Raw genomic sequence first — 24,828 nt, 5'->3', positions numbered from 1 at the left:
TCTGAGGGTGGCTGTTGGTTTGTGGCTGTTATAAGTCCTAGTGGTCGCAGTAGTCTGGCTGTCAGTTCTGAAATGCTCCTGATGTATGGTGGTGTGGCTAGTCCTTTGGGTTGACAAGGCAAGGAGCGTGCAACATTGAATTGAATTGAATTTATTGTCTCGTGTACCGGGGCACAGTGAACACGCAGAACACATAGTTAAGTAGCATAGATAGTAAATAAAAGGTAAACAGTGGCAAAAACAAAAAACATAGGTACAGGCAAATGCTAAGAGTTTGAGAGTCCATTCAGTATTCTAACAACAGTAGGGTAGAAACTGTTGAGAAACCGGCTGGTGCATGTGTTCAGGCTTCTGTACCTTCTCCCCGATGGTAGAGGTTGTAGAAAAACAATTGTCAGGGTGGGATGGATCTTTGAGAATGCTGGCAGCCTTTCCTTGACAGCGGGTCTGGTAGATGGATTCTATAGATGGCAGGTTGGCCTTTGTGATTGTCTGGGGCGAGCTCACCACTCTCTGTAACCGTCTCCGATCTTGAATGGTACAGTTGCCATTCCAGGTAGTGATACATCCGACAGAATGCTCTCGATGGCACACTTATAAAAGTTGGCAAGGGTATTCACCATCATGCCAAATTTCCTCAGCTGCCTGAGGAAGAAGAGGTGTTGTTAGCCCTTTGTAACCAGTGCGTCCACATGAAGAGTTCAAGAAAGCTTGTTGTGGATGACCACTCCCAGGAGCTTGACACTCTCCACTAGTTCCACCTCTGTGCTGTTAATGTGTAGGGGGGCATGAGCAACATCCCACCGAAAGTCAATAATGAGTTCATAGAGTCATAGAGATATACAGCATGGAAACAGACCCTTCGGTCCAACCTGTCCATGCTGACCAGATATCCCAATCTTTGGTTTTGCCGGCATTGAGAGCTAGGTTGTTCTCAGTGCACCATTTTTCCAGGTCTTCCACCTCCCATCTGTAGTCTGTTTCATCACCATCTGAGATTGGACTGACTATGGTGGTGTCATCATCGAACTTGGCATTGAGACGATCTGGGAGGGATATGTCATCATCTGCAATCTTGCACTGTCTCTCATTAGAACCTGTGATGTCATTCAGTCCTTGCCATAGTCGCTGGGTGTTTGTCTGGGTCTTCAGTTTGGATTGGTATTGGTCCTTGACTGTCTTTATGGTTCGGTGAAGGTCATACTTGGATTCCTTATATTTGAGTAGGTCTCCTGATCTGAAGGCCTCACCCCTGGTTTTTAGCAGAAGCCCTTTTTCAGGGACCAGGGTTAAATTCTTCCTTCACCTGGCCCCTGCTGGGCTGAAGAATCATGGGTCTGGCAACTCCTCATCTTTTGCTCCAGAAAGTTTCCTAAGCCCCACGTAATTCCAAATCACTTTCAAAATCTGGGATACTGGTCTTTAATTATATCATAAACCAGGTCAAAGTCCTGACTAAAGTTGATGCATTCACAGCTGATTCTTATTCAAACTCCAAAATTGGAACATTAGTCATATGTAGAGTAACACTGACCCCACAGCTATGTGGGAAAACACCTGCAAGATTCCTTCCCTGGCGATTCCTCCTCTATGCCAAGAGGAATTGCACTTTAGTCAATATCGCATTCCTGAAATATACTTAAAGACGGAGTTTCCACAACCATCTGCAGTAGAGAATTCTAAAAGATCACAACGCTCTGGGCAAAAAACATATTTGGCTCATCTTGCACCAAAGTGGCATTTACCTTTTTAAATTGTGCCCCCTGGTACTAGACTCTTCTGCAAGGAGGAACATTTTACCTTCATCTACCCTGTCTGTCCCTCTAAGGTTTTGTAGGTTTCAACAAGATCATCCCTCATTCTTCAACACCCTGGAGAATACAGGTGCAGTTTGTCCAGTGTCTGTTCACAGCCCAGCCTTGCCATTCTAGGAACAAGCCCAGTGAACCTTCACTGCACTCCCTCTCCAGCAATAATATCCTCTCTGAAATAAGGAGAGTTCCATATTCCAGCCATAGTCTGACCAAGCCCATATACAACTGAAGCAAGATTTCTCTATTCCTGAACTCAAAATTATTTTGCAATAAAGGTTAACATTCCATTAACCTTGCTAATAGCCTGCTCCATCTGCCATGTTAGCCTTCAGTACCTTATCAACAAGGGCACCTAGATCTCTCTTTACACTGCCAGTTTCCAACCCTGATTTTGGAAATACTCTGCACGCCTGTTCCTCCCATTAAAGTGGACTTCTCCCCATTCTTCCACATTTTATTCTATCTGACATGTTCTTGCCAATCACTAAGCCTTTCTAAATCCTCTTGAAGTATCATTCAATCTTCCACACAACACACATTCCCAGAGCTCCATATCATCCTTAAATTTGCAAATATTACTTTGGTCTCCACTTCCAAATAATAAATATAAATAGACAGTGAACAGTTGAGCCGTAAGTACTGATCTTCGAGGTAACTCATGAATGACAGACAGCCGAAATGAGACTGACCCATTTATTCCTACTCTCAGTTCACTATCTGTTAACCAATCATTAATCAGGGACAGCATAAAAGCAAAAGAGAAAGCAAATAATGTGGCGAAGGGCAATGGGAAGCCAGATTTGGAAACCTACAAAGGCCAACGGAGGACAACGAAGAAAGAAATAAGGACAGAGAAGATTAAATACGAGGGTAAGCTAGCCAGTAATGTTAAGAAAGATTGCAAGAGTTTCTTTAAATATTTAAAGGGTAAAAATGAGGCAAAAGTGGACATTGGGCCCCTGGAAAATGATGCTGGAGAAGTAGCAAGGTGGAACAAAGAAATGGCTGAGCAACTGAATAAGTACTTAGCATCAGCCTTCCCGGTGGATGATACAGATAATATCCAAAAATTGAAGAGAATCGGGAGGCAGAGAGAAGAAGGTGGCCATCACCAAGGAGAAGGTGCTGGAATAACTGAAAGGTCTGAAAGTAGATAAATCACCTGGACCAGATAGACCACAACCTAGAGTTTGGAAGGAGATCCCTGAAGAGATATTGGAGGCTTTAACAGAGATCTTTCAGGTATCTCTGGAGTCAAGGTGGATCCTAGAGAACTGGAAAATTGTTTAAGAAGGGAGCAAGACAAAGAACAGCTAAATATACAGCGATTAGCCTGACCTCGGCCGTTGGTAGATTTTTCAAGTCCATTGTGAAGGATGAGAATTCTAAAATACTTGGAAGTGCACGGTAAAACAGGGAAAAGTCAATATGGCTTCATCCAGGGACGGTCATGCCTGACAAATCTGTTAGAATTCTTTGAGGCGGTGACAAGTAGGTTAGACCAAGGAGAGCCAAAGCATGTTATTTAGCTGGACTTCCAGAATGTGTTTGATAAGGTACCACACAGGAGGCTGCTGAGTAAGATAAGGGCCCATGGTGTTAGAGGCAAGCTGCTAGCATGGAGAGACGTTTGGTTGTCTGGCAGGCAGCAGAGAGTGGGGATAAAAGAGTCCTTCTTAGGATGGAAGCCGATGACTAGTGGTGTTCTGCAAGGGTCAGTGCTTGGACAACCTTTCACTTTACGCATTGATGACCCGGATGAAGGAACTGAGGGCATTCTGGCTAAGTTTGCAAATGATACAAAGGTAGGTGGAAGAGCAGGTAGTACTGAGGAGGCAGGGAGGCTGCAGAAGGATTTGGACAGGTTACGAGAGTGGGCAAAGAAGTGGCAAATGGAGTACAATGTGAGAAAGAATGAGGTCATGCACTTTAATAGGAAAAATAGAGGCATGGACTATTTTCTAAATGGGGAGAAAGTTCAGAAGTCTGAAGTGCAAGGGGCTTGGGAATAGTAAACCAGATTTCTCCTAAAGTGAACGTGCAGGTTTAGTCGGTTGTTAGGAAGGCAAATACAGCGGTCATTCACCTCAAGAGGACTAGATTATAAAAACAGGGGTGTACTTCTGAGGCTTTTTAAGGCTCTGGTCAGACCACATTTAGAATATTGTGAGCAATTTTGGGCCCTATACCTCAGCAAAGATGTATTGGCCCTGGAGCAGTTCCAGAGGAGGTTCAGGAGAATGATCCAGGAAGGAAGGGCTTAATATATCAGGAAGATTGGAGAACTCTGAGATTATACTCAGTGGAGTTTAGAAGGGTGAGGGGGGATCTGATTGAAACTTTCAGAATATTGAAAGGTCTGGATAGTCTGGAGGTTGGGAAGATGTTTCCATTGGCAGGAGAGGTGAGAACCCAAGGGCACAGACTTAGAGTAAAGGGAAGACCCATTAGGACGGAGATAAGAAGAAACTAGTTTAACCAGAAAGTGGTGAATCAATGGAATTCACTGCTACAGAAGGCTATGGAGGCCAAGACATTGAGTTTATTTAAAACAAGGATAGATAAGTTCTTGATTGTCAAGGGGATCAAGCAGGAGAATGGGGTTGAAAAACCTATCAGTTGTGATTGAATGGCAGAGCAGACTCGATGGGCTGAACGGCCTAATTTCTGCTCCGATGTCTTATCATCTTATCCCATGGCTTTAATTTTTTCTCCGGGGACTTTATCAAAAGCTCTTTGAAAATCAGCCATCCTTTACCAACTTTGTTAGTAACATTTTCAGTAAGTTCACCAAATATGATTTCACATTTGCACATCCAGCAGGAATCACTAAGAAATGTCAAAGCTGGGTGGTCATTATGCTCTGTGTGATTTGCAGAGTGTTTTCTGATGGTTACAATTCAGTCAGGGACTTTCTGATAGACAAAATGTTGGTGACATGACATGGCACTTTCTGAGGAAGATATCATTGGACTCTTGTTTCCATTTTTACAGCTATCACCTCATGTGCTGTCCTTACCAATGGTGGCATTTTTAAAAAGTCAGCAGAATGTCATGATCAAACCACATTTATTACTTTGTTGCACATGGTTAGGTAAAGATCTGTTGCCGAATGGTCACTAGACTACAAAGAACTACAAGGACACACAGTTTAATACAAGTGCCTGTGTTCAGTCTCCTGAATGGCATTCCAGTGAGCAACAAAGTAATGCTTAGATTCACCATTCCTCTCTCAAACTCAGTTGCAGTCTTGCATACTCTAAACACAGAAACATAGAAAATAGGAGCAGTTAGCCCAGTTGGCTGGATGGCTGGTTTTGAATGCAGAATGATAACAACAGGCCGGTTGCAATGCCTGCACTGGCTGAGGTTACCAGGAAGGACCCATCTCCTCAAGCTTACCTCTCACCCGAGACACGGTGACCAGCAACTTAAAAACCCCACTCTCCAATGAGAGAGCAGCCCTATGGTTCTCTGGGACTATAGTGACTTTCACTATGGGAGATAAGTCTTATGAGGTATTCAGTTTGAATGGAATCATTTCTTTCTGTATTTAAAAATCTGTTCCTTACCCAACAGGAAATCATACATACATATGAAACAGGAGATGGAGCAAACTATTCAACCACTCCAGCCTGCTCTATGCAGTTTAAAGAACAAATTAGTCTCTGTTAGTAATGTTTGACTTTATATGCAGATGCAAAAGAAAATCAGAGCAGGTCCCATTCCTGTTCACACAGCTACCAACACACTTCTTAAGCCTTCAGTTTAACAATCCAAATAGCCACACTTAAAACAGACAGCAACATTTCAGATAAGATAGCAAGTCCATTTCACTTTGCTAAGTTAACATTTTCTCCCAAGACCAACCCTATATAAGGTAGACCTCATGCATTCTTTCCTCCTCATCACTTGACATCCTTCAGAATGACACCCACACAACATCCTGATCTGCTCAATGTTCTGCAGTACACAAGCATCAGTAAGCGGTTTTTCAATATACAAAACAGCAAGTAGGAAAAGAACTGAGCTGCAAATTAACCACTGATGTAAAACAAGTACATTTAGAATTAGTTCCTCCTCCAAGCTGGAAGCAAACTTCCACGTGCTCATGTCAAGATGTTAATTTATTTGATTATTTTAAATATATAATAGATGTACTTAAGGGAAAGCTGGATAAGTACTTTAAGAGGCAAGGAATAGAAGGATACACTGCAATATTGAGATTAAGTACTCAGAAAAGGATTAGGCTTTTGTGAACCATAAATTGGGGCAGATGCAATATTTCTGTGCTATACACTCTCTAGTTGCAAAACAAATCGCATTTGTGCAGTATTCCATTACAAGGACTGGATACTTCCTGTACACCTGGTAAATAATCCACAGTGGAGTAATTAAGAAGTTGCCATTCACATTGTGGTGACTAATTCATAGCTGAATAGCAGAGGCAGGATGAAGAACAAATTGCTCATTTGTCTTCTGTTTCCAAGGGCTGAAGTGGTGGGAGCAGAGCGGTGGAAGAAAACAATCATTTTATACTCAAAAACACACAAATATAAAGTTTACTTCAGCCACCTTGGGGAACTGTCCTAAACTCATGTTAAATCAGTCTGTTGGGCCCATTTCTGTTCCATAAAATCCACCTGTTAAACTGCAGGGAGCGTCAGCAACAATGAACATCTCAAGTTAAACATTGCTCTGGATGCACTGCATAATGTTAATTTCCCATCACTGAAGAAGATCTCTTCAACGCAAGACAGGCAATGTTGCCAAATTCAAAAGCTGCCTTTTACAGTTGGTTGAGAAGACAGCTTCCCACTCCTAATCTAGAACGTTGATTTAATTGTACAACAGACTCAGACATTTGTGACACAGGATGCAATACTGCAGGATGAAGGGGCGCAATTCCCTGAATGATGTTGTCTGTGTTGGGACATCTCTCCTTCTTAGGCCGTCCCTCGGCTTTGAAGGCGATTGACGTCCAGTTTGGTCCCATAGGCACACAGATGGCTGACAAGTCCAATGTGTGAACTGCAGACTCTGCCAGAAGGGACATGTGGTGCTTGAAGCTACACTAAGGTGAGGTACTGGGGGCTCTCACCGACTCCTAGATATTGCCGCTGCATGCTCCTGACAAAATCTCTCCATGCCTTCCTGACAAAACTATCACCATTCTGGATATTCTCATGCAGGGACTCCCATGAGTAGGCAGCAATGTTGGGTCTCTTCAGGGTTGCTCCACCAACATCTCTAAAGCATTCCTGCTATCCTCCTGGCTATGCCCTACTGTAACTGAGTTGCATAAACCTAAAACATCCCATCCAGCGGAGCTGGTTTTGACTGACCTGTGCTGCAATGTTCTGTATTTTGGCTTGTGGGTATTGTAATAGACCAGAATAACAGAAACAGAAGGCTGAATTCTCAGAAATCAAAGCAACCATTTTGAGAGTTTCCCTCGCTCCCTCCTTACTCCACCTACACCTTGCCAGCCACCAGCCACCCCACCTCCCCCAAACTCCTAGGCTTTGAAAGGCAGTATTTTGTGTTATAATGTTTCAGAAAGCTCAGTTTTCCAGTATCTCCATCATCGGTGACCATTTGATCGGTCCAGTGGCAGCCCACATGCAACATAGAAATGCAGAGTTGAACATGCAGTCACCTTTTTAACCAGAAGTGTAGTCTGACTGATTCGCCTTTTAGTTTGGAACCACTTAAGCAAGTTGTGACAACCAATTTGTGGCTCTGGCTAAGATCTGCTTGTTCAACTTGCTCCACCAATTTAATGTGCCACTTTCTAGTCCAGACAATTTGTGCTGTCTTGTACCTTTAAATCCTGGGCAAACAACAGACCCATTGGCTTTCAGTTCCAACAGCCAATTCTACTTCAATTATAATGTTCTCTGGCAGAAGACCGCAGTGAGCGTTCCATATTTGTATGGCAAAATCTGAACCAATTGTGACTTTCACTATCTCTTCTGCACACTATGTAACCCAGAAAGGATTTCAGAAAGTGTTCTGTCGTGAGATAGCTGAGAGCGTGCTGCCCTTAATCACATCAGTGAGATTAGAAGACAGAATTTCCTTGTTCATGAAGATTACTGTTGGCCCAAGGGTATAATAAAACAAAAATTTCCTGGTAATGCTGCTATAATGTCTGGTTACCATGTACACCAACAGCCTACAGTGCACGTTTCCTAATGTGATAGAAACCTCTTAAAACTAAATAAGGCAGCTTTTTGCATCGATATCCTGTTTGCATCGCATTGAGAAGATTCCTTCACAAACAAACACACACGCATACATGCACATACATAATCATATCTCAAACCAGCCAAAAATTAAAATTATACAATCAAAGGACCTGCCACTTTCAGCCAATCACTATGCAGGATGTCAAATTCTAAAGCATGATCATTCTCCCATAATCCTGAGGTAGTGCTTCATTGTCTAATATACTGTCTTTTGGATAAGATATTGAATTCTGACCTGTCCAGCTGAAGGTTTTATTTTAAGTCACATTAGGAAGATGGTGAATTAAGTAAATAATATCCATTTGAATATCCTTTAAGTATATTTAGATCAAATAATTACAGAAGCTTGCATGAATACTATCCAAGTCACTAGTAGCATGCATCAATATATGTAGTCAATCCACAACATTGTTCACCACAAATGACCAATACTACACTGAAACGTAACAGCAAAAGGAGGGAGACACAATTCGACCCTCTCAAAGTGATACAGATTTGAGTCAGAGTACAAAGTGAACTTTAACATTATTAAAGTACCAGGTTAACATCCCCAATCAGGGAGCCCTGGCTGACAGATATAAACAGGAGTGTGAGAGGTTCTGTTCACTCTGAGAACTGGCTCTGAAGGAGCTAGATCAGTGTGAAGTGCGGGTAATGGGATACCAGTATCTGTGAAGTTATTTCAGGTATATAGCTCCATTTGTGTAGAATATTAGAATTATTGGTATTCTCAAGTACTCTTTCAAAGCAATAATTCTGATAGCTTACTCTACTCTCCCACTGCATCATGCCATCATTGCTCTGGCACTTCAACATTCCCATACAGTTCCATGTGCAGTTTTGTTTTGGATGAAAGGAGAAATGATTGCGTATAAACAAAAACTACTTATTGCACAAGATGTTGAATTAATGGAATGAACTGCCAATTCAAGTGGAACTGATGTACATGGGCCAAGTGAGGAGGTTTTACATAAATACCTGGAGAAATATTTGGTGACGAGTTTGAGGAGAGCTATGGTGGAGTATGAGATTTCCTCAAAATTGAGCCTTACTTTGAATCATGGCAAGCTTCCTAGTCACCTGCGTTGCTGCGTACAAAGATCTATTATCATGCTGGAAAAATATCCTTCCTGGCACATTCGCTGGTTTTTAATTAATCACACTTTATTATACTTAATCATACTTGTCATAATGAATCGTAGCCAAATCTTATTTTGAAATATCATTTTTAAACATTCATTCTGTGGTTGCCTGAACCAATTACTTGAAACTAAACTTGAGATCTTCCTGTTCTTTGCCCAATTCTTGAAGAGTTAGTTCATTTCAGCCAGGATAAGAATCGCTTAATGCCTTTGAGCTAATCAGGAGTGGGATTGAGGGGAAAAAAAAGGCCAAGTAAAATGGATTTGAAATCAAATAAGAACAGGATCAAGGTCTGATGCGTGACCTTTGCAGATACTCATTACCAAGGAACATATGCACACAAGATCAGGAGAGTCCACTCAAATCAAAGCTGACCCTCTCATACAATAGAGGGAGTGTCACACTCTGAAATCCTGTCTTTTGGAGGAGATGAAAAACCAAGGCCCCATCTGAGGTTGCTGTCGATGAGTCCACGGCCTGGTTTTGAATATGTGTGTGGGAGCTATGCCCCAGGTCCTGGCTAATATGTATCTCTCAACCAACATGACCAAATTAGATTATCCAGTCATTTTCGCATCGTTATTTGTGAAAATTGCCACTGCCTCTTCCAAATTACAAAAATAACTACATTTCAAATATACTTTGTTGGCTTTAAGACAGTTCGCTGTCTTGGAATGGATGTTAGAAGTACAAGCATTTCTTACTTTCCATTTAGATCTTGGAGACTTTTTAACCATTCGATTAGGTCAGAATAGACTTGTATTTTAATTCAATTTATACCTTGCTTCGGTAACACTCAATAACCTTGTTCAACAAAATTGATATTTTCACTTTGCAGGTTTCTATTGTTGCAAGGTAGCAGAAATCAGGAATTAACTAGGCTTTCTGTGAAACATTGTGTTCTCACATCACTTCTGAAAAGACAGCTCTAATTTTATGATTATTGTTCCAAACTCACTGATCAGAGGAAATAGTTTCTCTGTATTCATTCTAATAAATCTTTAATCATCTTAAACACCATCAGATCATCCCTATTCAAAGGAATACAAGCCAATCTGCACAACATGTCCTCATATTTCAACCCTTTGAAGCCCAAAATCACTTTAGTAAATCTAATTTCCAAAGCCAATATATTCTTCCTGTGGAATGATGCAGAGAACTGATCTGAGTATTCTAGATGTCATCTCACCAGAGCATGATAAAACTCACACATTAACAAAGACCACTTGGGTGAGGCACCTAAGGGATCTAATGTGCCCTCTGAAATCATATGTCCTGGCTTTAAATAGAGGAGGGGAGAGGTTCTAAGAAGAAAACTTCTTCCAAGGTTATAAAAGTTCCATATGGGACATACTGCAATCTGTGCAGCAGGATTTAGTTGCATCTGCAATAGAAACCCCTGTGTGAAGTTTCAAAATAGATTCTTGGCAACTCTTCTGTAGTTGAGTCTGACAGAATTGCCTCCAAAAGCAGAAAATCCATCAATAAATTGTACACACATATCAATAAATAGACCATTCAAATCGATGTTAGGTAGCATTCCTGTATACAAAGGTTGGTCGATATTTGGAGCTCTCTTCCACCAATGGCAGTTGATGCTAAGGGACTTGTCCATTTTAAATCTCAGATAGATACATTTTTGTCAAAAAGAAAAGCACAGCCAGTCAGGCAGCATCCGAGGAGCAGGAGAGTCAATGTTTTGTGCATAAGCTCTTCATCAGGACTATGTTCACATTCCTGCTGAAGTGCTTATGCTCGAAACATCGATTCTCCTGCTTCTTGGATGCTGCCTGACTGACTGTGCTTTTCCAGCACCGCACCTTTTGACTCTGACCTCCAGCATCTGCAGTCCTCACTTTCTCCATAGGTAAATTTTTGTTAAGCAAATATACTCAAGGCAGCAGTAGAGAGTTAAGTCACAGATCAGCCATGATCTCACTAAATGGTGGAACAAGCTCAAAGGGTTGAATTGCCTACTCCTGTTCCTATGTTCATGGAACAATTTAGCTTTTCATTTGAAAGAGAGAAACTTTCATAAATTCACACGAGGGATATGGTGCCACCAGCTTGTCAGCATTTGTGGCCTGTCCCCAGTTGTCCTTGAGATGATGATGGTAAGCTGCCTTCTTGAACTGCTGCAGTTAATGTGCTGTAGGTTGACCCACAATGTCTTTACAAAGGGAATTCCAGAATTTTCACCCAGTGGCACTGAAGAAACGGCAATATATTTCCAAGTCGGGATGGTGAGTGGCTTGGAGGGGAACTTGGAGGTGGTGGGGTTCCCATGCATCTGCTGCCCTTGTCCCACTATTTGGGAGTGGAAGTGATCATGTATTTGGAAGGTGCTGGGCTAAGGATCGTTGGTGAATTTTTGCAGTGCATCTTGTAGATGGTATACACTGCTGCTACTGAGTGCCTGTGGTGGAGGAAGTGGATGCGATGCCAATCAATTGGGCTGCTTTGTCCTGGATGGTGTCAAGCTTCTTGAGTTGGAATATAATGTGGGGAAACGTGAGATCATGCACTTTGGCAAGAAGAATAAAAGAGCTGAAAATTACTTAAATATGGACAGACTACAGAAAACTACAAAACAGGGGAATTTGATTGTCCTCATGCAAAAATCATGAAAAGCTAGCGTAGGCAATAGGGAAGGCAGATGGACTGTGGAGATTTATTTAGAGTCCTGGATATACAGCACGGAAACAGACCCTTTGGTCTAACTCGTCCATGCCAACCAGATATTCAAAATTAATCTAGTCCCATTTGCCAGCATTTGTCCATATCCCTCTAAACCCTTCCTATTAATATACCCAGCCAGATGCCTTTTAAATGTTGTAATTGTACCAGCCTCCACCACTTCTTCTAGCAGCTCACTCCATACACGCATGACCCTCGGCACGGTGGCACAGTGGTTAGCACTGCTGCCTCACAGCGCCAGAGACCCGGGTTCAATTCCCGACTCAGGCGACTGACTGTGTGGAGATTGCACGTTCTCCCCGTGTCTGCGTCGGTTTCCTCAGGGTGCTCCGGTTTCCTCCCACAGTCCAAAGATGTGCAGGTCAGGTGAATTGGCCATGCTAAATTGCCCGTAGTGTTAGGTAAAGGGGTAAATGTAGGGGAAATGGGTGGGTTGCGCTTCGACGGGTCGGTGTGGACTTTTTGGGCCAAAGGGCCTGTTTCCACACTGTAAGTAATCTAATCTAATCTAAACCCTCTGCATGAAAACGTTGCCCCTTCAGGTCTCTTTTAACTCTTTCCCCTCTCACCCTAAACCTATGCCTTCTAATTCTGGACTCCCACTCCCAGGGAAACAGCCAAGTCTGTTTACCCTATCAATGCCCCTCATGATTTTTATAAACTTCTATAAGGTCACCCCTCAGCCTGCAATGCTCCAGCCTGTTCAGCCTCCCCCTCTAGCTGAAACCTTACAATGCTGGCAACATCCTTGTAAATAATTTCTGAACCCTTTCAAATTTCAGAACATCCTTCTGATAGGAAGGAGACCAGAATTGCACACAATACAGAATTCCAAAAATGGCCTAATCAATATCCTGTACAGCCACAACATGACCTTCTAACTTCTTTACTCAATGCTTTGAACAATAAAGTAAAGTATACCAAACGCCTTCTTTACTATCTTAGCTCCTTGAAAGTAGAGTCGCAGGTAGATATGAACCTGCACTCCAAGGTCTCTGTTCAGCAACATTCCCCAGGACCTTACCATAAAGTGCATAAGTCCTGCCCTGATTTGCCTTTCCAAAATGCTAAGGGAATGGAGTATAAACAAAGAAAAGTTTTGCTAAAATTATATAAGGCACCAGTCAAACCACATCTGGGACATCTGTGAACAGTTTTGGGCCCCAATCTAATGAGAAATATATTGCTATTGGAGTCAGTCCAGAGAAGCTTCACTAGTTTGATCCTGGGTCTCGAGGGACTATCTTATAAGAAGAGGTTGAGTAAGTTGAGCCTGTATTTTGGTGTTTAGAAGATTGAGAAGCATCCATGTTGAAAAATTGAAGACTCTGAAAGGACTTAACAAGGTAGATGCGGAAAAGGTTGATCCACCTTGTGGGCGAGTGAAGGACAAGATGCCCTAATCTCAGAATAGAAGGCCATCCTTTTAAGACAGAGATGAGGAGGAATGTTTTGCTCTCAGTTGGGAATGAATCTGTGGAATTCTTTACCACAGCGGGTTGCAGTGACTGGGTTATTAAATACATTCAAGGCTGAGGCAGGCAAGTTTCAAATCAGTAAGGGAAGCAAAGGGTAGAGGAGATAAGGCAGGAACATGGAGTTGAGAATCATGAGAACAGTCATGATCTTATTGAATAGTGGAGCTGACTCGATGGGCTGAATGGCCTCCTTTTGCTCCTATATCTTATGTCTTATGGTTTAACATACTTTGTATTTGTTCCTTTTGTGGTGTCATAAAATGAGAACTTACATTTTAAATGCTAATTACCTGCAAGAGCTTCTGCAGTCAAGTTGCCAATTTTTCCCCCACAAGCTGTTGATGCTTCCTATCTTAACGAAGGGGAATAGTCACTGATGGAAGAAACCATTCTTACTACACCTTACTAATAGATGTCAGTAGCTGTTGTATTTGACATACAGTATTTGAATGTCATTAGCCCCATCTACGGGCAGAATGTCAGTATTCCAGAAGAATTAGGAGATATTTAAGATTGAGATATGTAATTAAACAAGATTATATACTTGTAAGAGATTATGTGGAGAAATATACTGTTTCCAACAGTGGCTAGATGATAATGAGAGAGAATGAAAATGTTATGGACCAGACCATAGAGATGTACAGCATGGAAACAGACCCTTCGGTCCAATCCGTCCTTGCCGAGCAGATACCCCAATCCAATCTAGACCCACCTGCCAGCACCCGGTCCATATCCCTCCAAACCCTTCCTATTCATATACCCATCCAAATGCCTCTTAAATATTGCAATTGTACCAGCCTCCACCACATCCTCTGGCAGCTCATTCCATACACGCACCACCCTCTGCGTGAAAAGTTGCCCCTTAGGTCTCTCTTATATCTTTCCCCTCTCACACTAAACCTATGCCCTCTAGTTCTGAACTCCCCGACTCAGGGAAAAGACTTTGCCTATTTATCCTATCCATGCCCCTCAATTTTGTAAACCTCTATAAGGTCACCCCTCAGCCTCCGATGCTCCAGGGAAAACAGTCCCAGCCTGTTCAGCCTCTACCTGTAGCTCAGACCCTCCAACCCTGGCAACATCCTTGTAAATCTTTTCTGAACCCTTTCAAGTTTCACAACATCTTTCCAGTAGGAAGGAGACCAGAATTGCACGCAATATTCCAACAGTGGTCTAACCAACCTTCAAAATATTTTAAGAAGGTAGCCTAGACCCTAACTTCTCTTATTTTAGAGCCGAATGTAAAGTGCCTGTTCCAGATCCAATATTGAATAGTTGGTTAAACTATTCAATATTAAGCACAACACAATTTATTTAAACATTGGACTTAAAATACAACCAAAGAAAGAGAAATTTAGAATAACTTAACTCGATTGGAAACTTTAACAGAATACATACAGTAACTACTGCTAATTAACTGTTCCAATATAGTAACATCCCATAAACACAGCTCTTGGCAAAAAGGCAAATTCAGATACAGATTCTCACATGCAGTTTTGCAGTCCAGGAGGAAAAAATATCAAGAGAAAATTCAGAGACACTGGCAGCCAAGAGATATTCATTGAAGCTACCAACTCTTTTCAGATCCCAATAGCTTCTGATGCTGCTGAGAAACTAAAATGGAGAAATCCTACTCTGAGAACTGGCCTCGCCCATTCAGGCTGTTAAAAATACCCATGGCCTCCCAAGGTGTTTACTCAAACACCTTGCAACCTCTCTTCACAAAAAAAGGACAAAATAACCTCTTAAAGGGACAGCAATGTCACAAAAGATCATCAGAGTCGAAGCGTGTGGTGCTGGAAAAGCACAGCTGGTCAGGCAGCATCCAAGGAGCAGGAGATTTAATGTTCTGAGCATAATCTCTTCTTCAGAAATGAGGCTTGTGGCCCAAGGGGGATGAGAGATAAATGGGAGGGGGGGTTGGGGCTGGGGAGAAGGTAGCTAGGAATGCGATAGATAGATGAAGGTGGGGGTGAATGTAATAGTTTGGAGAGGAGGGTGGAGCAGATAGATAGGAAGGAGGATGGACAGATAGGACAGTCCAAGACACAGTGCCAAGTTGGAAGTTTGGATCTGGGATCAGGTGAGGGGAGGGGAAATGAGGAAACTGGTGAAATCCACAATGACCCCATGTGGTTGGAGTGTCGCAAGGCGGAAGATGAGCCGAAAAAAAATCTTATTTTATGCTAATAATATTAAATTTTATGTCACAAACTATTCTTGAAGTAGAGCTCAAATATTTGAAAAGGAAATTAGTTAACTATTTGAAAAAGACCAATGTCACAAGTTATAGAATGTGGACAGGAGAATGTCTGGCTGGGGTAGAGAAAAAACCTTGCACAGAAATGGATGGACGTCTTTAGAAACATAGAAAAATACAAGCAGGAGTAGGCCATTCACCCCTTCGATATGATCACGGCTGACCAGCCAACTCAGTGCTTTCGTCCTGTTTTCTCTCCCATACTCTTTGATGCCTTTTACCCAAAGAACTATATCTAACTCCTTGAAAATATTTAATGTTTCAGCCTCAACCTCCTTCTGTACAAAACATTCCATAGGCTCACCACTCTCTGGGTAAAGAAATTTCTCCTCATTTCAGTTATCTTTGGCCTATTCCATATGCTTAAACCATCACCCCTGACACTGGACTCCCCGGTCATTAGGAACATGACCCTTCCTGTTTACCATGTTTCACCTTGTTTCTCTGCTGCAATATTCTAGATATGAAGGTACAATCATATCAACTGTCTGTCAGGGCAAAGGTGGCCAGGTTAGTTGGATCAAGATTGAATTACAAATTGCACATAATGAAAAGTGTATATATTTATAAAAGGAGTTACTTATATTACAACCCAAGCCTGTGGGCAAACTTCTCTTACACTGCATCAGAGTTGTGTTTATAAAAACATTCAAGTTCTGCTTGAAAAACATAAAAGACTGAAAGTACAAATGGCTAATCATTAAACCTTTACCTTCCTGCAAAAAAGGTAATTTGGAAATAAATTTGGTCCTTTCCTTTTACAAATTGTTATTGGTACAAAAGGTTAAACGGAATTATTAGGCTCTATTAGGGAAATGCTCCAAAGATATACACATTGTGTCCATGATGCTCATTCACAATGGGCACACTGAAATATCCCATTTATTTCACTGACATGAATTCCAAAGAGATCAATGGAAGCAATGTTAGCTCAATGTTTGTCACTATGTCTTTTGTTTATGCAATTCTGGCAAATTTTAAAACTGGAAATAATTTAAGGAATTTAAACAGTAAGAGAAGCTGTGGCTGCATAATGGCCAAGTGTTTACATGTGTGGATTGTGTCAGTCAAAATTGCAAGTGGTTTATTTTGCATAAAACAATAAATGAGCGTTTTCCATTTATTCAAGAACCATAGTGTAATAATAAATAGATAGTGTATTTGTAAAGCAGCTTATGAGATCCTCAGGGTGCCTCAAAGCACTTTATTTCATAAGAATTGTTTCTGAAGTGTTATATACCTAGTTTTTTTTTGACGAGATTCATCAGACTGTTTGTGGAATGTTGTGCATTGAGACCAGCTGATGTCACATTTCCAGAATTCATTTGAAAGTAGAGCTAGGAGACTGAGGGTTTGGAAAAATACAATTTTCACCGATTACCTACTTTTTAAAAGGAGTTATCTGACCGTTTGTTTATAAACACAAAATGTATGAATACCTATAAGTATATTTCAAATGGAACTGATGACAATTATTTTGAACAGGCCCATTCTTTAATGCCCCAACCAGTAATGACAATAATATATAGTGATATTATTCAGTTTTCCTGAATCACATGCAATTTGTGCAATTTTTCCAAATTGTTGTGTGTTGTGGTGGTGGGGCAGGGGGCTGCGGGGAGGGGGGTGTGGGCAGGGATGGTGGTGGTGAGAAGATGAAATGGAGGGGTGAATGTTGAGTCCCAAATGATTGGGAAGAGAAGTGATACTGTAATCAACTATAGAATTATTGAATCCATAAAGTGCCGAAAGAGGCCATTCAGCCCATGGAGTGTGCACTAACCCTCTGAAGAACGTCCCATCCAGATCAAATGCTAATTACCATCATGAATGACACACACTATCCAATCTTTGGTTAGTTGCAATTTCCTTCAGCTCAAAAATTAGGAAATCCAATCTTTGTTTTGGTTCCTACCAATAACCTGGTAACCTCTCCACTCCTTTCCTTTATTACTCTCTCAAACCGAACTAAATCATGTACAGCTTCAGCTGGTTATTTGAAAGGATTGGTTAAGAGAGGAAAAATACAGCACAAGTGTAAGCTTGTGGGGAACATGCAAACTGATTGTAAAAGCTTCTACAGATATGGAAGGCAAGTAAGATTATGAAGAAAAATGAAGGTTCCTTGCCAAACAGAAGCAGGGGAAGTTAGAATGGAAAACAAAAGAGATGCTAAAGTTACCATAGTCTTGCTGCAGGGCTGCTCTTATTAAAGAGAGATGGCCAGTGGTGGTTGAGCCGGAGGGTCACCATGCCTCCAACGAGGGGAGAGATTGAGAAGGAGAGTACTTTGTGGTAACTGTAGCTGGTGAGGGAACTGAATCCATGCTGTTGACCTCACAAGCTGTTAACCCAAATGAGCTAAGTAACCCCCAAAAAAGAGAAGAGAGAACAATTTAAAATATATTTTGGCTCTGTCTTCAGATAGCAGACTTCAAAAAAATCTGTAAAATGCTGGGGAACACACGGTCAAGTGTGAGTGAAGAACTGAAGAAAATCTGTATGGGACTAAAGGCTGATAAATCTACAGAGAAGCTACATCCAGAGCACTTAAGAAAGTGGTACTAGAAATATTGCATTGTGTTACGACACGGGATAAACTCTCCTGCTTAAGTTAAACCAGCAACACAGAAAAGATTTATCCCGTGCAGTAATCTGTGAAAGCTCGAGAGGCCAAGAACTAGTTAAAGTAAAAATTAACAACTTTATTTCTTAAAGTATAACAGAGAATAATTAACTAACTTTTACAATTCCTTCCTCTAACCTATCTATCTGTTACTTTCCCTTCTATAATACTAGTCCAATAAAACTCCTGATTACGATTTATAAAACAACTTATCTCAAAACCAGGCAGCTTTCGTTTTCTCAGAATTCCAGTCTTCTTTTCTTCTTTTTAAGAGATTTCTGCTTCACAGGTTACTGATCGATAAAGGTACCTTTAAGAGAGCTACTTTTCAGGCAGTCTTTTTAGATGCTGGTAACTTGGCAGTTCTCCTCTCAACTGTTCAAGTTTCCCTGGTCTGATAGCTCCAAAGCATCGGATTGTGATATTGGCTTTTAAGATTGTCAATATACTAAATTCAAACTGGATTGGAGTTTGATATTTTTCAAGGTATAATTTAAACTGATTGGCCTAATTCGAATTTGTTTCCAGGCAACCATCTAATTTAGCTTTCCATCAAGTGTTGCGTTGTTACCTTATTGCACTGTTACCTTATTGCACTGTACCTTTTAAGAGAGCTGTCAGGTAGCTCTACCACCTTTTAACTCTCTTAAAAGGTATAGTGCAACCACATCTTCATAACAATCGGTGGCCATTATTCTAGATTCTATAGACTCTGGAACAGCTCCTATGGATTAAAGGGTAGTTAATATAATCCTACAATTTAAAAAAGGAAGGAAGAGAGAAAGTAAGGAATAATAGACTGGTTAGCCTAACATTGGTAGCTGGGAAAATGCTTGAGTTAAAACATTTGATGGCAGAACACTCGGAAAGCAGTGACAGAATAGACAGAGTCAGCAAGGATTTACGAAAGGGAAATCATGTTTAACAAATCCATTAGAATTCAAGGATGTAACTAGTAGAGTTGATAAGGGGGAGCCAGTGGATATAGTTTATTTGGACTTTCAGGAAGCATTGATAAGTTCCCACATAAGAGATTATAATGGAAAATTAAAATCAATGGGATTGAGGGTAGTGTCCTGACATGATGTGGAGGTGATATTGGGGTGAACAAAATCAGAAGTCACATGACATCAGGTTACAGTCCAACCGATTTAATTGAAATCACAAACTTTCAGTTCACCTCTCTTTCACCTGACAAAGGAGCAGTGCTCCAAAGGCTTGTGATTTCAAGTAAATCTGTTGGGATATAGCCTGGTGTCATGTGATTTCTGTTTTTGTCCTGACATGGATAGAGAACAGATTGGCAGACAGGAAACAAAGGATAGGAATAAATGGATCATTTTCTGAATGGCAGTCAGTGACCAGTGGGGTACCGCAGGGATCAATGCTTGGACCCCAGCTATTCACAATATAGTGATTCAGATGAGGGAACAAAATGTAATATCTCCAAGTTTGCAGACAGTAAAAAGGTGGGTGAGAAGGTGAACTGTGAGGAGGATGCAGAGGTGCTTCAGTGAGTTGGCAAATGCATGGCCGATAAATTATAATGTCAATAAATGACTAGATAATCCACTTCAGTGGCAAGAACAACAAGACAGATTGATCCCTGAATGGTGATAGATTGGGAAAGGGGAATGTGCAATAAGACTATGGGGTATCCTTGTACACCAGTCACTGTAAGTAAGCATACAGGTGCAGCTGGTAGTAAAGAAGGTAAATGGTATTTGGAGGATTCAAGTACAGGATCAGGGATGTCTTGCTGTAATTGTACAGGGCCTTAGTGAGGCCACATCGGAGGTAGAATGTTCAGTTTTCATCTTCTCATCGGAGGAAGGGTGTTCTGATAATAGAGGGAGCGCAATGAAGTCTGATTTCTGGAATGGCAGGAATGTCACATGAAAAGAAACTGGATTAGTTAGGACTATATTCACCACACATCTGAAGAATGATGGGCAACCTCACAAAACCTATGAAATTCTAGCAGGACTAAATAGGGTCAATGCAAGAAGGAGGTTTTCAATGACTGGGGAGTTAAGAACGAAGGGTCACAACTGAGGATGCATTGTTGGCCATTTAGAATTGTGATGAGGAAATATTTCTTCACCCAGAAAGTGGTGAGTCCATGGAATTCCCTACCACAAGACATGATTGAGACTCAAACATTGAATGGTTTCAACAAAGAGATAGATTTACTTCTTTACGCTAAAGGGTACAAGGCAAAAGTAGGAACAGGGTAACAATGATCCAGTGACTGGCAGAGCAGGTTTGAAGGGTCAAATGGCCCATTCCTGCTCCTACTTTCTACGTTTCTAGGTTTAACCCAAAGTCAATCTTTTGGCCTCATTCTCCCCTTTGACAGAAGTGCCTACAACCACTTTAGTAACTGTTCATCCTTGCAGCAAATCCACCATCCCATGCTGATGTCACTTCTTCGAGGGGCTGGCTTCTTGTCCTCTGTTCTCAGCTCCTCCCAGGGAAAATACTACATTGGAGCCAAAGTTGGTTCAGTGGCAAGGAAGCAAAGGTCAATTTTTTTTTGTGACTGCAATATTGTTTCCTGTCGGGTTCTGCTAGGCTCAGTACTTGATCCTAAATTTTTTGTAGCAATGTATCAATGAAATAGACTTACTCGTAGAGGCCGAATTTTTAAAAATGTTTACAGTTGGGCAGTTGATAATGAAGAAGAAAGCTGTAGACAGCAGAAAAATATTAATACAGGACTATTCAGGTGAGCATAAAAGTGACAAATGAAAATTAATCCAGGTAACACATTCGAGGACGACAAACAAGAAAAAGGAATGCACAATAAATGATAGAATTCTGAAAAATCAAAGGGGAACTTTGGAAAATATCGGCACAATCTTTAAAGGTAATAAGACAGGCAGATAAAGTGATGTATGAGAGATTTCCCTTTGTTTTACCTATTCTATGTTTTGATTAAGAAAGAGGTTATGAGAGACTTGCATAATAGACAAGTTAGGCCACAGTTACAGTGCTGGCTACAGTTCTATTCACTACCTCATGAGAAGAATGTAATTGTAAATCTCCTCTGCACCAAGTAGACCAAAGTTGTTGCCACAAATTGCATTTTTCAGCTTTGGGGAAAGATTGGATAGCCTGGCTTTACTTCCTGTGGAACAGAATTGGCTGAGGGGAGATTTAATCAAGGGATACACAATTATGCATGTCCCAGAAAGTGTGGAGAGTTAGGATCTATCTCCCTCAGCAAAGAGGCCAATAACTAACTGCCATAAATGTAAAGTAGTTGGATTGGCGAGTAGAGAAGAGGTATTGTTTTCACCTCGAGGATAGTGGAGTTGAGTTGAGTTGATTTGAGTTTATTGCCACGTGTACCAACGCACAGTGAAAAGCTTTGAGCTTGCGAGCAATACAGGAAAATCACATAGTTAAGTCGCATAGATAAGTAAATAATAGGTAAACAGCGGCAAAAACAAAAACACAGGTACAGGCGAAGGTTCAGAGTTTGAGAGTCCATTCAGTATTCTAACAACAGGAGGGTAGAAACTGTTTTGAAAGTGGCTGGTGCATACGTTCAGGCTTATGTACCTTCTCCCGATGGTAGAGGTTGTAGAAAAACATTGCCAGAGTGGGATGGATCTTTGAGAATGCTGGCGGCCTTTCCTTGACAGCGGGTCTGGTAGATGGATTTTATAGATGGAAGGTTGTCCTTTGTGATTGTCCGGGCTGAGTTCACCACTCTCTATAACCATCTCCGATATTGAATGGTACAGTTGCCATACCAGGTAGTGATACATCCAGACAGAATGCTCTCGATGGTGCACCTGTAAAAGTTGACAAGGATATTCACTGTCATGCCAAATTTCCTCAGCTGCCTGAGGAAGAAGAGACGTTGTTGGGCCCTTGTAACCAGTGCGTCCACATGAAGAGTTCAAGAAAGCTTGTTGTGGATGACCACTCCCAGGAGCTTGACACTCTCCACTTGTTCCACCTCTGTGCTGTTAATGTGTAGGGGGGGGGGCATGAGTAACATCTCACTACCTGAAAGGGTGATAGGAACAGAAACACTCAATGCATTCAAAAAATACTTAGACATACACTGGAAGGGCTGCAAACTAAAGTCCTGGGAAATAGGACTTCACTCTCTAGCTTTTTTGACGAGGAGACAATAATTCACCGTAATATTTTCTGCTTTCTATCTGTTTGCCGACACTTAGGTTCATAAAAAATATATTGGAGCAGACCAATAAGAGTAAGATAAGCTGAGAAACAAAACTGGCACACTGGATAAATCATCTCTCACATTCTGTTATATTTGGTGGCTAGAAGTGAGTGCAAGCTAGTTTCATTCCAAAAATCAAGCAATGCGGTCGTTACATTGATTTATCATTAGTGGTTAGTGGTAGATAATCTCGTGATGAGATGATTAAGCAGTTCATTTATCTGACGTTGGTTATCCATCCAAATCTCTATCAACTTCAACAAGTAGACCAGAATATCAGCTGTCACTCAGTGACTCACTCTCATCCATATGTCATAAGTTTGAGTTCAAAATTCACTCTAAAGTGAAAACTAAATTCAAGAATAACACTCTGGAGCAGTACTGATAGAATGCCTCACTGTCAGAGATGCCAGCTTTCTGATGAGATGTTAAGCTGAGTTCCTGTTTGCCCCTCAGGTGAATATAAGAGAGCCCTTGATACACTTTGAAGAAGGTTTGCAACCTCTGCAGAGTGGAGGGTTTTACTCCCTCCGCTACCTATGGCGGCATGGTGGCTCAGTGGTTAACACTGCTGCCTCACAGCACCAGGGTCCCAGGTTTGATTCCAGCCTCGGGTGACTGTCTGTGTGGAGTTTGTACATTCTCCCCGTGTCTGTGTGGGTTTCCTCCGGGTGCTCCGGTTTCCTCCCACAGTCCAAAGATGTGCAGGTTAGGTGAATTGGCCATTCTAAATTGCCCATAGTGTTAGGTGCATTAGCCAGAGGGAAATGGTTCTGGGTGGGCTACTCTTCGGAGGGTCAGTGTGGACTTGTTGGGCCGAAGAACCTGTTTCCACATTGCAGGGAATCTAATCTAATCTAAGAGTGGAGAGTTACTCTGGGGTGCTGGTCAATACCTATCCCACAATCTACATCACAAAGGCAGATTACCTGGTCGTTATCACTATTCTATCTGAGAAAATTTGTTGTGCACACATTTTATGGTGTTTTCTGTGTTGCAACAGTGACTAGACTTCAAAGGTACATGGAACACTGCAGTGGGAGTTGTAACACTGGGACTCCAATGCTTGTGAAAGGTGCGATAGAAATCTAAGTTTTTCTTTTGCTTATTCATCCAAAACACATGATCACGTAACAATGAACAAATATTTCATATGCATATATATGTCACCAGAAGGAAATTGCACAAAAGAGAATATCAGAACTGAAAGGATGATTTGGAGATGCCAGTGTAGGACTGGGTTGCATAAAGTTAAAAATCACACAACACCAGGTTATAGTCCAACAGATTTAATTGGAAGCACTAGCTTTCGGAGCACTGCTCCTTCATCAGGTGGTTGTGGAGTACACAATTGTAAGACACAGAATTTAAAGCAAAGGTTTACAGTGTGATGTAACTGAAATTATGCATTGAAAAATACCCTGATTTTTGTTAAGTCATTGAAGAGATTTGCCTAGAGGAGAAAGATCGACTAGAGTGATGCAGACATACAGCATACAGACTTTCCAGTCAATGCCAAGCATATTCCCAAACTAAACTAGTCCCACTTGTCTTTGCTTGGCCCAGATCTCTCCAAACATTTCCTATTCATGAACTTATTCAAATGTAAAAACCATAAGAATTATACAAAATAATCTGCAACTCAGGAGCTGCTGCAATATCCACACTACTCTAAGTCCACCATTTTTTTTAAATACTAAGGTCTTCTCTCTACAAAAGGGAAACTCAGATACAGGTGTAAGTTTATGAAAGGTTTTGACAGAATAAACACAAAAGTTTCTACTTGCGCCAGATAGGAGATCTCTGGACTGTAAAAACAAAACCATAGAACAATTACATAATACAAGGCAGCCATTTGGTGCATCATGACAGCATTGGTTCCCTATAGGAGCAATTCACTAAGACCTGTAACACTGCACATTCTTGATTTCCAGATAATAATCCAACCCCATCATGAATGATGTGATGAAACCTTCTGTTACCACACTCTCACCCAACTACTCACTGTGAGCTTTTCCTCAGGTCCCTTTTTTTTGTTTTCTTAAATCTACATCCTCAAATGTTCCCTCTTTCTCATAAGAACATATGACCATAAAGACATAGAAGTAGAAGTAGCCCATTCAGTTCAGTAAATCTGTTCCATCACACCATATTGATTTGCTAATTCTCACCATCACTTTCCTGCCTTTTCCCAAGAACCCTTTATTCCATTACTGATTAAAAAATCTACCTCAGTCTTAAATATACTTAAAAGACCCAGCCTCGACAGCCACCTGCAGTGAAGAATCCCACAGACTCACTGCCCTCAGAAGAAATTCCTCATCTCTTCTTAAATGTGCGATCCCTAATTCGGATTAT

General features: G+C 41.3%; 1 protein-coding gene and 1 long non-coding RNA gene across 8 annotated transcripts in view; both read right to left on the bottom strand.

The window, feature by feature from the left end:
* The window catches only part of LOC148150651 (uncharacterized), a 45,870-nt gene extending 23,610 nt beyond the window's left edge, over nt 1-22,260 (bottom strand). Inside the window, exon 1 of the long non-coding RNA XR_015751951.1 lies at nt 21,837-22,260. This is a non-coding gene — a long non-coding RNA (uncharacterized LOC148150651). The remainder of the gene's footprint in view (nt 1-21,836) is intronic.
* The window catches only part of sobpa (sine oculis binding protein homolog (Drosophila) a), a 354,580-nt gene that overhangs the window by 308,683 nt on the left and 21,069 nt on the right, over nt 1-24,828 (bottom strand). The gene's annotated exons all lie outside the window — the stretch shown is intronic.

The sequence above is a fragment of the Chiloscyllium plagiosum genome, unplaced genomic scaffold, assembly GCF_037043375.1.
Source record: "Chiloscyllium plagiosum isolate Xiang-an unplaced genomic scaffold, Cpla_swu_hap1 HiC_scaffold_3, whole genome shotgun sequence".
Taxonomy (NCBI): domain Eukaryota; kingdom Metazoa; phylum Chordata; class Chondrichthyes; order Orectolobiformes; family Hemiscylliidae; genus Chiloscyllium; species Chiloscyllium plagiosum.
The sequence above is the reverse complement of the archived record's forward strand: the minus strand, read 5'-3'. Positions and strand labels throughout refer to the sequence as shown.